The 16890-nt window shown below is 42.7% G+C and overlaps 1 protein-coding gene across 1 annotated transcript in view; it reads left to right on the top strand.

Annotated features, from left to right (window-relative positions):
• Positions 1-248: 248 nt before the first annotated feature.
• Positions 249-16890, top strand: part of LOC144822599 (pleckstrin homology domain-containing family M member 3-like) — a 539479-nt gene continuing 522837 nt past the window's right edge. Inside the window, exon 1 of the mRNA XM_078680327.1 lies at positions 249-509. The gene's annotated coding sequence lies outside the window, so the exon portion shown is untranslated. The remainder of the gene's footprint in view (positions 510-16890) is intronic.

The following is a 16890-nucleotide window of genomic DNA, read 5'->3' as shown; positions in this document are numbered from 1 at the left end:
AAAAAGCCAGAAGAAGTACCCTAACTTAAGGAACAAAGGAGATTTATCTTTCTTCTAAAAAAGAACATGGAGAATTCCCAGTCATGGTTGGGCTTGAAACAGAAGAACGTTCATATAGATTACAGTCTGAAAATTAAAGCACGGTGAAATCGACTCTAAAAGATAGAAAGGCGTTTCCACATAGGTAGCGACCAGCAGGAGAGTCTGAATCCGCTTCCAGAGATAGGCTGAGCGCACGCTGACAACCCGGAACCTTTTTTCTGCACAGCTCTGGTTTCCACCCGGGAGCCTTTGAGCAACGGACGGAAAAGAGAGATGCAAACGAAGCCGACACAGGCAGGCACCATCTGACCCCAACAATGACAGCAGCAACATATCAATAGACCGTAGCAATGCTCGCCCTTGCAGACCAGGGGCTCACGGTCCTAAATACGGATTTAAACGCTGCAACACAAACCGAACTCAGAAACCAGTAACAAACCACACCCTGTGGAAGCTGCGGCATTCAGGTAAATATATCCATCATTGCCTGCGGGTAGAAATTGCTTTCTGGTGCTGCGTTTGGATAATAGTAAAGGCTGCGTCTTGCATTGTTGTCTGAAATGTTGTTTCCATTTACCCTCGTGTAGAGTCATCTGGTCATGTTATTATTTGTGATAAAACGAACCTCTGTATGTGTGGTCTGCTTACTCAATTGGGAATGCCAGCCTCTCTGGTTATGTTTTGTTTTTTTCGTTATACGTACACAGACAGGTGTGACAGTTTTGTCTTGCTGGGTCTCCACCTGGGAGGGGTAGTTCCTGTTTGACAGTGCGTTTGCAATATCTGCACTTTGAGCTATATAACTAGAAACACCCATGTATTCCAGTGGGGGCTGTGTCAGTCTTTTGAAATGACCCCAGTTTTTCCGAAACACCGCCCACAAGCACCTGCTCTTTAAGGTCCGAGCCTCCGTGTTTCGTTTCGTATAGTTTTGCTTCTTGGACTGGGTGGGGAGGATGTGAGGCGAACAGATGCAATGAAGGGATACGGATCCTGTTTCCCATGGTCCTTTAAATGATGCTGCATTACTGAGATCAGAGATTCTGAGGCGTGTCCTGGTTACGTCCCAAGGGATGCCGAGAATCTGATGATGTAATCCGATAGGGAACAGCAAGAACTCCCAGTGGTCACAGATGGGTAATCGCATCTCTACTGTTTACAGATTGCCGAAATCCTTAAACTGAGGACACCAAACCCCTGCCGTTTTTAAACTCCACTGTCCAAAGGTGTTTCCTACTAATGCAGTGTGGCTCTAAATACGAATTCATAGGGCTTTAAGTGGTCGAGTCACTTCGGGTTTAAGACCCATTAGTAATTTAGTACAGACTTTGAATCAGGTCCCTATTGAGCCCTATATTCATGTCCTTATCTTTACTGAAAAACACTGATGAATCCAGAACATGTCATGTAATAAATGTTCAAGTAATCCATGTCAGTGATTTTGTTCCTGTTTATAATGTACGTGATTTACTGAATCTTGCACTTCATTAGAGTGTTAGTTATTCCCAGGATGTTGTGTTTCTGCATTTTTTTCGTTCAGCATATCAATCTTGTATAGTGCATGCTTTCAGCTGAGCTACATCTAGGTGTTTATGTAAGGGATAAAGTACCCCCACCGTACATTATACGAATATTGCAAGTCACAAAGGAGTTCCATATCCATATAGAGAAACGAGGCCAAAGGCTGAGTTCCTTCATAAGGTTAATGAACTGCTAGGTAATTTGCAATATCCTTATCATATAGACCAGGGGGCATTTTATCTCATATAATACATGATCACAACATCACCTTTCCCATAAACCATTTAACACCTTGGTGCGCAGTTCTTTCATAGGAAAGAGCAAGCATGTTTGCAAACACGAAGAATAAGAAAGAATGAAACCTCTAGTGCAGTTAAAATACCTCTTAGATATGTGTTGCAAACAGATATTAGAAACAGTCCGTTTTTAATTAGTAAAAAAAGAAAAAAACAGATCCCTCATCAGGAGACCACTGCAGCGTGCATCATACTTTGTCCTTGCTAGCACTGCCAATAATAGTGCCAACACCAAGAGAGTAGCCAGAAAATGTAAATGCCCCTCTCTTTGATCCATCCCTCTGAAGCAAGTGAGTGAAGCGAGCAAACTCTACCCACTCTAGATGAGGTCCCTTCATCCTGCCTTCTACCAATCTATCTCTCCATCCTTTATGTCTTTCATGCATCCATCCTTCTTTTCATATGTCCACCCATCCTTTCACCATTCCATCTGTCTACCAGGGGCATAACACAAGCCCCCGCAGCCTCAGGTTAGAGAGCTCTGGATTAAATCCAGATTGGAGGGCCCTCTGTGTACCTTGCAGGGGGGGACCCCTCAACGTTCGTTACGCAACTGCCATCTACACTTTCATAAAAATATTTTAATAAAAATCATTAATTATCAATCATTAATTATAAATATTACAGTCTTGCATCCATCCGTCCTTCCACTCACACGTCCAACCATTCATCCATATATTTCCCATCCATCCGTCCATCAATTCACCTATTTTTATCAGCCAACCAATCTACTCTTTTGCCCTCCCATTCATCCAGCCACCAATCCAGCCACCCATTCATCCATCCATCCACCTACCCATTCATTCAGCCTTCCATTATTCCAGCCACTTTTTCACCAACCAATGCAAATCTTGTTTTACCCTTCCATCCATCCAGGGCCGTTTTAACAGCATTATAGGCTCCCGGGCAAAGCAGCGCACTAGGCCCTGCCAAAACTACCACCCACAACAATAAAAGTGTTTAACAGAAAATTAGTGTTAAATTCTGGACAGCATGGGGCCCCTGTGCTCGTGGGGCCCCTGGGCAAGTTCCTAGCGGGCCCTTGCGTTAGAACGGCACTGCATCCATTAGTCCTTTTTCCTTTGCATCCATCCTTTCATCCACAGATTCTTTCTTATTTTCATATATGTTTCCTTTCGCTCTTCCTTCCAACCCTCTCATTCCTCTTACTTCCTTTGCTGTGGTTAACCCCTGATCTCTGTTATCGTTTTTCTTTACTTTTCATTTTTTAAGAGCTTTTGTCTACAGTGCTTCCAGCAGGACAGGCTCATAAATATCTATAATTGTCAACATTACCCCGCTTTAGCTGTGAAAGCAGGGGGATCACGACGCCACTGACCAACACAATTACTAACTATCAGACTACTATAAGTGTGACAAATCAGACTATTCCAGGCCCACGACGCTATAGGCTTGGATGGCAGGTAATAATCATATTCAATCTATATTGAATTAATAAACAACTGTTGTTGGGTTCATCTCTAAATTAGACAGACAGAGCCACAATGTGACAGATTGTCACAAGTACGGGTATTGAAAAGTAAGTGCCGAGCACCAGAAACCACTGTCTCAAATTAAGCACTGGAAACTGTTCAAAGCAAGTCAATAAAGGAAAATATCTCAAAACGTAAAAAGGAATGAAACAGCGAACCTATGTGGCAACCCCACCACCCTCTTAATAGCCCACAATAAGTCCAAAGTGCATAGGTTTAGAACAACATAGTGTTCACATTCACTGCATCCGTTCTTTCCAGAGAGCGACCCAAGAATCAAAACAATTCTGTCCACAAATGCGAAGTGCAACACAAAAGAGAATTTCCTTAGCCAATGAGTCCAATCCAAAACAATCTTGTTTCCCAAGTGTCCTTTATTTTTCACAGGATTGACACAAAAACAGCCAACATATTTCATCCACTGCCTGTGGACTTCATCAGGGCGTCATGATTAATTCATATCCAGGGCAAAACGAGTACCCTTCTATGAATACATGTATCAATGAAGGGATGGTAGCTTGGTAAGCATCGATATCAAATCATGAGACCGCGTCTCCCTGCGATTGCAGGGAGATGCGGTTGCTTGGAGTTAAATATCTGGATATGTGAGGGCCCTATGTAAAATAGGTACGGATCACCAATCCGGATAATACATGTTGGAAGACATCAATTGTTCGATACATTTGAGGATTCTGTATGACAAATCAGGACACTTCGGAAACAAGATTGTTTTGGATTGGACTGATTGGCTACAGAAATTCTCTTTTGCGGTGCCCTTTGCATTTGTGGACAGTAGTATCTCGAAATGTGTAGAAACATTCAGAAAGATTCTAGCTTTTCTCTATCGAATGAGTGCACAAAATAAACATATTCTATCTGCTTGTCAATGTAAACTAAAACGCAGCCGAAGAAAGAAAAGCAATATTCAGTTTGTTGCTTTAAACAGTTGCTTTAATTACGATCCATGACCCAGCCTGCCTTTAACTGGCTCTGGCATCAGGCATTGTGACTCAGAACTCAAATGTAATAACCTTATAATAGTGGAGTTCTTACGCTTTTTCTTTATAATTGCGACTTGGTGCGTCACAAGTCGCCGATTACAAAGAAACTAATACTGCCATTTATATAAGAATTACAGAATCTCATGTATTATAATAGTCTACCATAGAGATCTTAGGCTGAAGGCAGTGCAAGTTTATCCCAGTGCCTTTCAGAAAGGTGTTCCAGATACATGCTCATCCAATCCTTGGCTTCTCTACTGAACACACACAGACAACCATTGACAAAGCCAACATTCCAGTGTGTTTTTGGGCGCATGTCAGTTGTCTTATAAATCTAAATGCAATAACAAAAAGCTCACAGAGACACCAAAATACTAGTAGAATGGCACACTATGGGAATCACCGAAATTTAGTTTGTGTTTAAGGCACGCCTATATCTACATAGGCCAGGCCTCTTTTAGACCCGCACACTTTTTTCATCCCACTTAAAACCCTACAAATTTGCCTAACACCAATGTTGTGTGGCACTTCAGACAACTGCAGAATAAGCATTTTCCTTGTCTTTGAAAGTGTCATTGTGTTATTTTACACGTTGACCTCCTCCTATCCGCACTTTCTAAATTTGACTTTTAGGTATTAAAGTTGGTATGTACTTGCTGAATAAAGGGTACATTTGTTTTATTCTTGGTTCAGCTCCATTCTTATCATTCGAGCAGACTGGTCCCTTTGTGTGGGTGCCTGGCACATTGCACCTTTGATATTTCTGGCTGCTGTAAATACACTTTCCACTAAAACAGTTAAGCTAGCTCAGCAAGTTAACTGCTTGCCGTTGAGGTCTGTGTAATGTACTGGGTGGACGTTCGATTCAAGTCAAGTTTGGTCGACTAAACCTTCTATCATTTCGGGATATTAAATTCAGTGCTAATTTCAATTTGATAAGTCATTTCTTAAACTGTTCTATGTAAGGTACTTTGGATAAAGGAATATATAAGTAATAGATTATTATTGTTGTTCCTTTCCTAGTACAGAAGTTAGCACAATTTTGGTTCTGAAAATGGGATGTAGGTCAGCTTCCTACTAAGCACTCTTTCCTTTTTATGTCCATGAATTTCTTTAGAGGTTTAGTTACAGACTGTACCACAGCTGGAATGGGTGCCTGCGTGCTTCCCAGTCCACATTTGAAATAGCAGAGTGTAACCTTGTTGGTAATGTTGTTTGTACTAAACCAAGTATGGATGCCAGAGCATTGTTTTATATAGTTTCTCACTGCAACCACTTTATTTATCTTATTTATTTATAAAGTTTTATATAGCGCGAACAAGATCCCGAAGGATATCAGAGCGCATTACAGTTTATATATCATCTCCTACCTTAGTGCAATGTATATGTCTAGTTTGCAAATAACAGCAACATCTCATACACAATACTAGCGCCAGGTGAATGTACTGCTTATACTCAAAACAACATCCATGTGGCTGCTGCACTCAAAACAGGACTGGCACTCAACACTACTGGCCCTCAGATGTATGCTTCAAATGAAACACGACTCAGTAGACCTCCTAGTGCATTGTGGCTAATGTGGTTAATCTTTCCAGAGTTGCAGATCTTCTTCAAGTTTGATCAATATTAATGTCATCTAATATTTCGTTTTCATAGCTTTAGACGTGTTCACTCGCCATGAACGATTTAGTGGAGCACAGCAGCTAGTGAGTGACAAACGTGTTTGCAGCATAACATTTAAAGACCAGTGTCTTCTCAACTGTTTATCAAACAGCATGTTACTGCAAGGATCATCACCCTCTGATGTGTAGCCATTTATTCAACACAAAGCATTCACTATTGCACATCTGGTCGAGTGCCAGATCTAGAGCCGAAAACCAGTGCCAAACGTCTCTGCTTCAAGTAACTCTGAGTCAGGGAGGTGTTTTTCAAGAAAGTAGGTTAGTGGTAGAAATTACAAACAAGGTGAATGCAGTTTAACAGAGCCCTTCAATGAGCAGCACAGTAACAAATATAGGAGACAATCTCAAGAATTCAAACTGGAAACTGAAAGGGTTCATACAAATATTCAAGCACGCCTGGCTGAAGACGGCTGTAATGCCAGAAACCTGTCCTAGGAAGCTTGTTTCCGGTCCAGTGAAGGCATGGCTTGGCAGTTCAGGCTGGACTGTTCCCATGAGGCACAGGGTCAGACTGATTTGCATATGGCCATGTCTGAACTGGGGTGGCAGAGTGGGCTGAAGAACGGTGATGGATTAAACCCAGATCTGTTGACTGGGTGTGAGTGTTTGATTGGTTCAGATGCTCCGTCCATCACCACCCCCTTTTGTACCGCTTTGTTCGCCATAAGTTGGCTGGGTGTGCTCAGACGTGAGTCCCTTGCTCACTTTGCCACTGGATTCAAGCAAGCCTGGCTGAAGACGGCTGTAATGCCAGAAACCGGTCCTAGGAAGCTTGTTTCCGGTCCAGGGAAGGCATGGCTTGGCAGTTCGGGCTGGACTGTTCCCATGAGGCACAGGGTCAGACTGATTTGCATATGGCCATGTCTGAACTGGGGTGGCAGAGTGGGCTTAAGAACGGTGATGGATTTAAACCCAGATCTATTGACTGGATGTGAGTGTTTGATTGGCTCCGATGCTCCGTCCATCACCACCCCCTTTTGTACCACTTCATACAAATATTGACAGTGAAACCCTATGCTGGCTCGCACCTAGCCAAATGTCCCCAATATATCACTTTTAGAATGAGGGAGAATGTACCCCAAAGTGTGTGCACTCAAACCAAGCACCCACTGTCAAGGTGCGGTCCTAATGGACCTAACATATTCCACATAAAGAGCAATTGGTGCACCAACACAATAATACTTTAACGAGTATAAAATCTGTATTCCGAATTTGTTCTTCAGATCGTCTTTCATTAATCAGTAGTATCAAACTACATATAAGGTAGACCAGCAAATGCTTTTCGTCCAAGAAGATGGACTCCTTTAGGGCACAAGCAACTGACTTTTGGATATAGTTGTTACAACCTAATAAATTATTATCGAAGTGATTGAGTTGTCCAGATTGCAGTCATCTTCTCGGATCACAGATATATTAGCCCATCGCCTTGTACGTTATCGCTTGTGCCCTGAGGAAACTGAATGGGATCAATAAAGAGTTGTTAGGTGTATCTTAACCCTAAGTGAAGTCCAAAAGAAGTGATTTTCAGTAGTTAAACTTTGGGTAAATAGATAAACGTATCAAACTATAGGCACAAAAATGACAATACTGGTGCAAAATGTACTAATGTATTGAAAATATTCATAAACAGTACTACTGAGCCCTTGAGACTAAGGTATTGTTGGCTAAGAGAAAGTATCTATAATTCCCTTTTAATCCCATTTAAATTATGGAGGTATCCTCATCCATTGGCAGAACGCTGATGTACTGGAATATACCAGTAATAGTTTGGTAACAACATTTAATTGTGTATATGACACTATTTAGTAAACTGGAAGGTTCCAGAGAAATAGAAATCCTACTCATGTCTGTGTGAACAGTGTAACAAAATCAGCAGATACACAGTGAAGTTTCAGTTCAATTGGAAACATTATCCTCTGTGAGACAAGTGCGTTGCTGGGACCAGTATAAAGAATCTGGCTTTTCCTTGATTTAAAACATTGCTAACTTGTTAACTTTATTTGTGTTAGTGCAAATGTTACAGACATATTTGTTTGATGCATGGAACTTTCTTTTGATTGCTGATTCATTGAACATACCTCAGCATTCCTCTGCCTTGGATATAACGTAAAGACAAGCATTTGCTCTGTCATAGGTCTCATATTACTGAAAGTTTGAGCAATTGGTGTTGCAAATAATAATGCATGTTAGATTTGTTTTTTTTGCTAAAAAATAACCCAGCAGTAGCATAAGTAAGGGGGCAGCAACTTGTGCTGTTAATAGAGGTCCCTTTGGAACTCCACAGGGGCACCTAGCAACAGAATGTGGTACTGCACCCTTTTCTTGCTTCATGGATTTAATTTGTTCACTTGTGTTACTGCTAGGCTATTTCTTAACAAGAAAATACCTAACAAACATTAACATTTGCAAACGCCATTAGCTCAACCTTTCAATAATGCGAAACCTATTACATTGCAAATGCTTGTTTGTAATAGTTTCAGTGCCATAAATATCATCCGCAAGTTCATTATCAGTCGCACAAACATACTGACAGAAGTGTAAAAACATCACAATTACACAAAGAGCGCTCAAAATAATATTTTATTTGCTTACTAAATAACTTAAACCCATATTTGAGTACAAAAGAGAAACGCAGCACAGAGATTCATAAAAGGTGATTGATTTATATTCTCAGCAGACGATACAGTACAGAACTGTAACACCACTTGCTTCCTACATATACACAAAGATCAACATGTTTTACCACACCAGTGTGGCAAGTACAGACCCGCAGGTCTCCATTTGGGAAAATAATATTTTAAAAACACCTGTGACTGCATAATGCCACATGCTGCTCACAAAATATGAAGCAAAATTCTAATATAGTGTTTGCTCCATTATATACTTTGAAAATCCAGGGCCTGAGCTATTGTTAATGAGCCTCAATCAGATGTTGTTAAAAGATTATAGGTGTTGATCTCCTGAAGTGAAAACGGCTGCAAGCTCACAGATATATTAGCTTTTGCTTTGCTTCCCCACACCACATTGTGCCCCTCCCCCGCTTCCATGACACAGGTTTGGAAACAAGGTACCTGACAACCACCCTTATGAGTTATCAAAAGATGTGCAGGGCCAATGTGTAGCCTTTTTATGATCTTAATGTAATGCCTCATTTCTACCACAGCAATTGCCATTACCACTATTTCAACCAACTTTGTTTATTTTATTTTATTCATATTTATAGAGCACGCAAATACCCGTGGGTGTCTCGGCGCTATGGAGTGTCTAGTGGATGAGACCAGTGATGGACGTTTATTGGTCGAAAAGCCATGTCTTTAACAGTTTCCTGAAGGATAGCAGATTTTGACAAGTTGTGATGTGCTTGGGAAGGGTGTTCCATAGTTTGGCAGTGGCAACAACAAATCTTCTGTCCCCCCAGGAAACCTTCTTTGTTCGGGGGACCTTCAATGGGTTGGCCGTTAAAGAGCGCAGGGCTCTATTGGGAGTGTAGATGCAGAATGCCTTCTTTAGGAAATGAGGGCCTGTTTTATGAATGGCCTTAAAGGCGATGCACAGTGCTTTGAAGTTGATGCGGCTTGTTATTGGTAACCAGTGGAGTTTCCTAACTTGATTAACACCAATGGAATTATTATTACTATTATTATTACCACCATCACCCCGATTATTCACCATTACTACCACCACCAACATCACCTCTACTACCATCACTACGACATTCTTGTGCATTTGTGTGTGTAAGAGCATTGTATGCTTGACAGGGTAGCGGTAACTCCAAATGTCTCCCAGGCCCAGTGTGCGAGTAAATCGTGCTAGTGCAGTTGGCATTCTAACTTGTAGCGGGCAGGTTGGGTTCCTATCTATTTCCCAATCCATGGCCTCATTAAAGTACCTCCTCCAATAACGCATATTACCAGGTGTGTCTAAAAGGATGGGGTTCAGGACTTCCAATACACACTTCTGGAGTCTCTGCGTGGCCTATACATTAATTATAAGTGTTACCCATTTACTGTGTTTCCTGGAGGAGCACCAGGTCTGGAGCTTCTTGTCATATGTACTGCATAACCACTCCTCATTTAATTTTGCAACCTTATCCATTGATGTTCATTGAGAGGACCATCAATGCGTAACTGTTGGGGCCATCTGCTGTGTTATTGTCCTCCCATTGCTCTGCGTGCTGTGGGTGTCCCACTTGGGGTTTCCGTCTCTGTGCCTGCCCAGGTGGTGTCAAGTTATTCTGTGCACTATTAAATTCAACTCTGACAACCTGGATGAAAATCCCCACTGTAGCCCCTCCCCACATTTTCCTTACATGGATTTTTAACTACCCACTTCCCGAACTTGTGAAATGTCTGTCACCCACTCCACCTCCCCATCATACACTCAACGTATGCTCTCCCTTCAACACCCCAGACAGTGTAAACAACAAAAAGAAACTTGTATTCAGTGTAGGGGAGCTTCCTCCAGTTTCGGCTTCTAATTTGCTTCAAATCAGATTGTTGAGCTTCATTGAAGGTTTGCTCATTTGTCCCCCAGAAGTAGTTTACCATCCCCCAAACAACAGTGTGGGGATGTTTTGTCACAGTAGGGCAGAAGTAGAGTCATTTCGAGGAATTCCTGACTCCGCCGCATCTGCAGTCCATTCAGATTGGCAACCTCCAACTGCATCTCCTTGGTCGAACATGGACTCTCAAGATTCTCTAAAGCCGTGAGTGGAGGCGCGGGTCCTCTGGACTTTGCAACACCTAGCGCCATGGAGGTATATCTATCAATCTTAGTTTGTGTCTATGCATGTAGTGGTGGCTTGTCTCTCCCTATGATCGTCAGCAGACGCCAGGCATTGAGACTGGCCAAGTGAAGGTGCAATGCTTGTCCCATGAGCAGCACGTGCAGCCAGGATCGAGTTCCCCAGTACCTCTACCACAGGAAAACTGATAGCCCCCTGATTCAACCTCTCCCTTTGGGTGGGTAGCCTGCAGTTGGGACCAGGCTTGCCCATTTGTCTGAAGACCTGTGTAAAAGCTGATGGGTCCTGGCCCACTAGCCCAAAAGCAGCTCTGCGGCAAGGAGTCCGGGAGGGTAGGTCCAATCCGCACAACCTCCCGCTGCCCAGGCCTTTAGACCCCCCCCCCTCAGACTAGTAGGCATGGGCACTCTTCTTGGGAGAGAGGAAGATATACCTGCATACCAAAACGTGGCCGAGTGTTTCCAGGACACAAACCAGAGCCTCCAAGAAATGCTCAAGGTTCATCTCTAAAACTGTTTTAAACTGGTTCACTTCTTAGCTGTATAGAAAAAACTGTTTGTTAAGACTGAATCCTTCCAGTTACCACCAAACCTTTTGTGAATCAATAAACACGTTTTGCACTGACAGCGAATATCTCTTCTACAGACTTCAGTTTGAGCAAAAATGTTGTTCACTATACTAACAGGTTTTCTGCACTCAGGACACATTGTTTTATCATCTTTCACCTCTTCGTTGTTCAAGTATTTACTTTATTTCATTTTATAAAAGAATCCATAAAAGTGCAGCACAAATAAATAATGATAAAATGTACAATAAAACTGTGCGAAAATCAGTAGCTTATACAATAAAAAACATGGGGAAAAATGCATCCCTATTTACAATACAAAATTAAGGGTAATCGCGATTGAGAACAATCAGCTGTTGGTCATGCTTACTCAAAGTATTTCTAAATTACAAGTTACAAATAGTCAGTTTTTTTAAGTGCACGTTCATCCACATGAGGCATAGAATACATATATAGCATTTGAGGTTTTTAATCTAGAGCATGTGAGGCTCACAGTGTGAGATGCCTAAACTTGGGGCGGGGTATTTACGCACTTTTTTTACCCTAGCTATGAGCTTGAGCGAATATAACAAAGATTGGCGTTGTCCCTAGCTGCCACTAATCTTCGGGTTACATATTTATAACATGGATACTCTGTCCTCTAAAAATTGATTACAGAAACTTTCAACAGGGGTCTGCTGTGTAAATCAATGATGAAGTTGGGTAAACCATTTCCTAGGAATTTTGAGTTTAATAAATGTGGTGTAGGCTCGTCTAAAGCTGGTTTAGGGAACGGAAAAGACAAGTGTGTTAATTCAACTTGGACTAGTTATCTTGCCTTTTATCAAGTTGCCTAGGTCGCACTCGCCACGCCCAGTTAAAGTACCTGAATGTAGCAAAGACAACTTTCTTCATTGTATTTCATCGCAAGAGCCTGTGTGCCTCCCAGAAATGTCGAATGCCTAGCAGCCAGCATAAGGAGGCAATCCACCATCTCGGAGTCAGCTAGCCGTGGTAGAAAATTTAAAAATGTTCTTCTGTCTCCAGTACCTAAAGGTAGAAGGGACAATAGGCTAGCAAGATGGTATCCTTAACCCATCTTTTTTTATGTGACTTGGCATGATTCTGTCCAGATATGGCTGAAAACTTGGCATGCATTATGGAGAAGGAATTTTGCAGTAAGGCCCGTGTCTCGTTGATCATTCCATAACTTGTATAACATGTAGTCCCAGTAGATGTTGTTTACCCTAGTGGATCTGGCTTTTCACATTGTCGCTGGTGTCTGCCATAGTTTCTCCATTTTAATGGGTGCACAGAGGTATTTGATCAAGCTGAGCCATGGAGTCACTACACTTTTGTCTAGCTCAATATGTTCACGATAAGGAGCCAGTTCCACTTTTGTTCATAATCGTACCCAGTATTTTAATGTTTTTAAAATCACCACTAGATCCACTCTATTTAGCACTAAGTCAAAGTGGATGGGTAGCAAGGGAGTTCTCATTGGTAGGTTAAACATTGTCCTAATGAATTTATTTTCTGCTGAGACAAGAGAGTAATGTTAGCTCTTACCCTATTGCTGCTCCATGAGTTTACCTGCCAAGGGCTGTTACCCTATAGACTTCTAAAACTGGTGACACTATTCTACTGGAAGTGGCTTTGAAATTTCTTACTACGCAGTTGCCGTGTGTTACAGTATATCCCTGCTTGTCCTATCTCTCAGTGATCTTACAGGTTTCCACCTGGGATACCCCAGCCCTAAAAAACAATGCTTCAGTACTAAAAATACCTCTGGTTTTCATAGGCATTGCTTATTTCCTGTTGTGAACTAATGACAAGCTTTGCATATAGTGCTCCAGTGGATCAAGATAACCCTCAACTATCTCTCAATTCAATTCTTTAGCTTTATTCGATTTTGATTAAAAATCATAAAAGCGTACAGTTAAAATACAATCATAAAAATTTACATACATTAAAACATGTGTCCAAACTTTGGGAGTAAGTTCCCTAGATCCATATGAGAATTCATAATTTCCCAGGTCTGTGGCCAATTTCCATTATTACGGGATGATTAAAAACGGAAAAGTCGCTGCCACTCAATGCGCCTATGCTTCTACCCCTTGTGTAAATTGTCTCTGACTTTAGTCTTGATCGAGAGGTGACTGCCATACTTGGATAGAAATCGTGTAGGTCCCAGATGGAAATAGTGCCGTCACCTTCTTGGGGATGCAAAGTTCGGAGGTAGGGAACGATTAGTCTACTTCTAAATCTTATTAAAACCAGGTCGCCGGCAATGTCTTTTTGTAGGGGACCTAACCAGGCCACCCTTCTAACAGCCGTGATTGTACCATCAAGGTCTAGTGGCAAGGGTCTGTTTTTAGTTAGCCAATGCGTGACTTTATTTAGTAGGGCTTGTTCCCATTCGGTTTTTCCATATTTGATTGGGGGAACTCCTGCGAGAACACACACGAAAGGAGCAGCCTCCGGAGGTAACTGGATGTGAGTTGGTTTACAGGGCTTTTCTCCAATGGCAGTATTTTGTGGTAAACCAGGTTTGGAGTAGACTTTAGGGGCAATTGAAGGTACTGATTTAGTTGCTAGAGGGTTAGTTTGATTAATACTGTTTTTTACAGGTGGCGTTGGGACTTCGATTGAACCAAGTGAGTGGGAACAATTAGGTGTTACAATTTTTTCAATGGGAGTTGAGTTAGTCCTGATACTGTTCTCTATTCCCATCAGCCTGTCCTCTAGGGTGATAATTTTTTCCATCAACGGAGAGATAATTTATCTAACCATTTGTTCAATCTGGGACAGAAAAATCAGGTTTAAATGAGGTACTGGTTGATCTAATTTTTCCTCCAAATTTAGGGGGGGTTTAGCTACGGTCAATGGGGGACTAGAACACATTTTTTGTAGTTTGGATTCGTTCCCGATAGGATTAACCCCATCCCACTTCCTTTTACTGGGTAGGAGCTGGGGAGGCACTATATTTTGCGTAAGTACATTATTGGATGAAGAAGGGTGTTCCAGTGGGCTGTCGATTAAGGTTGATATACTGGTTCTTTTAGTGGGGCAAGGTGGGGGGATTTTAAGACCATATCTATCTTCTACAGTAACGTACCTGGTATTGCAAAGAAAGTTTAGCTCGTCCAGTAGTGAAAAGTTTTGCACTGTAGTAATAGATTGTTCAGGGGAATGTTTGATAGGTGTGCTATCTATATTCTGACCAAATACAATTGTGTTGCCAGTAGACGGAGATATCCTTCCATGATCTTGTGACCTAGGACGTAAGTCTCTTTGGCTGGTAGGGTTCTGGGGCACCCCCTTACAAATCATGATGGAGTTTACTAGTGAAGAGTTATTACAAGAAAACAATACAGTCTGGTGGTATTAGTAGATTTTCGACTAGTGTCCAGTGGGGATGTCCCTTGGCGAGTATGTAAGAAGGGATCAAAAAGTCATTACCTCATTGATGTGACGAGGTGAAGGGGGGGTGGCCCGTCCCGTCCTCCTTCGGCCTCTGAGGGCCGTGGAGGGCCCGCCCTCTGCCCGGGCTTCGCCCGGCGCGCCCGGGCGCGTCCTCGCGGGACGAGGGACCTGTCCAGTCTTTATGCGCCTCCTGGCGCGCTCCTGCTCTCGTCGTCGTCGCGCCCCTAAGGATGCTGGGGGATGTAGTATGCAGCTAGACCGGCAGAGCCAAGCCCGGCCGGTCGTCCAGTGTGCAGGAGGGTTGGAGCCAAGCCCGGCCTCGTGGAAAGGACCCTGGGAGCCCCGGTGGGGGAGAGCAGCCCAAACGAGGAAAAATCAGCCAGCAGGACACCAGGGGACTTGGCCCCTGTCCAGTCTTTATGCGCCTCCTGGTGCACTCCTGCTCTCGTCGTCGTCGCGCCCCTAAGGATGCTGGGGGATGTAGTATGCAGCTAGACCGGCGGAGCCAAGCCCGGCCGGTCGTCCAGTGTGCAGGAGGGGCAGAGCCAAGCCCGGCCTCGGGGAAAGGACCCTGGGAGCCCCGGTGGGGGAGAGCAGCCCAAACGAGGAAAAATCAGCCAGCAGGACAACCCAACTATCTCTCATTAAAGGTGACACCACTAACTCTACATGCTTCACAACACTGTTTGAATTGTAGGCATTGAGAGAGCCATATAGCAGGGGTTGAGTTTTTTTGGACCTCCAACACCTTCCTTGATTATTATACTCCAGGCTGGTGGATTAATAGCTATCACGTCAAAGCCCTCTTTGAGGTTGTGGATTACAGTTGCTATTGAGTTGCTATTGAGTATCCTCAGTGTCATTAACCCTACCATACAATAATTTATCTTGAGTGTTGATCATAGAATTAGCATGAAATTTCCCCTCTGCCAGCTCTGGGTGTTGCTTCTATACCCATGTCCGAGTTTTCAATGACCATATTATGGTGGGACAATAAGAATCTGTTTTAGCTTTCTTTAAAAGTGGTATCATTAATTTGTTTGACCTTAGAATCTATGCAATTGAGCAATCAAATAATAATGAGTGAAGTAAATAAGAAAGGGGGTGGACATAGAAAGAGTGGCTAGGCAAATTAAGTTCCTCCCTATTTGATGGGTGGGTTGCTTATCGCTAGACTAACGCCACCTACCTACCATGCAAACCTGGTACGTAACCAATTTATTATTTACTTCGGGCTGCCATTTAGCTTATTTTTTGCTAAGAGCAGTGGTAAGAGAGGCATTCTTTCTCAAATATCTGCTAAATGCTAATATTCACTTCTACTGCTCCCGAAGCTTGTTTGTGTCCCGAGCCCCCAGTCTCATCCTTCCCAGACGATCAATGAATGTAGCACATTTTGTACTACGTCAGTGGGACCCAAGCATAACCCTTTGTAGCAAGCCTCCCAGAAGCAACGTTCATTCAACCACAATTCAATCTGCAGCAGTAGGAAGGTTTCATCCTTCTTGCTATGATTTCTTTCAACTCCCTTGACTTGACTTAGAGTGCAAAATTACTATTTAGGCCACTCCATTTACTGCAGTGGCTGTAGTCACTTCTTACTCTGTCAACTGGCCACAGCGGGACATCTTCTCAGATGTTGCAACTTCTTTCACATGCTCAACCTCTGGGTCATCCAGACAGTTTGAACGCTTTGCTACAAAGACTTTGTGGCCACTGCATCAACATCCTGCTAATGTTACTGGCAGCTGCCATCATTGTGACACTCTGGAGGACTTGTGGGGGCCACGGATAGGGGGTGTCGCAATGGTCATATCAGTAAATGTACAGCTTTAATAAGGAGATGTCTGTATCTGGTTTTAAAGTGGGTTTGAGCTTCATGGCTTCTCGAAATTCATTAAAAACAGCACCGCAGTGACTTTCAGTAGGGCATATTGGATCCATTGCCAACTCTCACTGATTTAACTACATCTCTAAATTTGATTATCATAATCTAGTTTAGAAATTCAAGACACGATAATTGGCTATGACATTGATAAATAAACTAGGCAGCCCGTCTGGCGTTCGCTCCTTGTGTGACCAGCTGGCAAGCTTGCAAAAGATATGTAGAAAGCTTTCCTTTAACTGGTGTCTGTGTGGGG

The sequence above is a fragment of the Lissotriton helveticus genome, chromosome 3_1 (assembly GCF_964261635.1).
Source record: "Lissotriton helveticus chromosome 3_1, aLisHel1.1, whole genome shotgun sequence".
In the NCBI taxonomy this organism is placed as follows: Eukaryota; Metazoa; Chordata; class Amphibia; order Caudata; family Salamandridae; genus Lissotriton; species Lissotriton helveticus.
The sequence above is the reverse complement of the archived record's forward strand: the minus strand, read 5'-3'. Positions and strand labels throughout refer to the sequence as shown.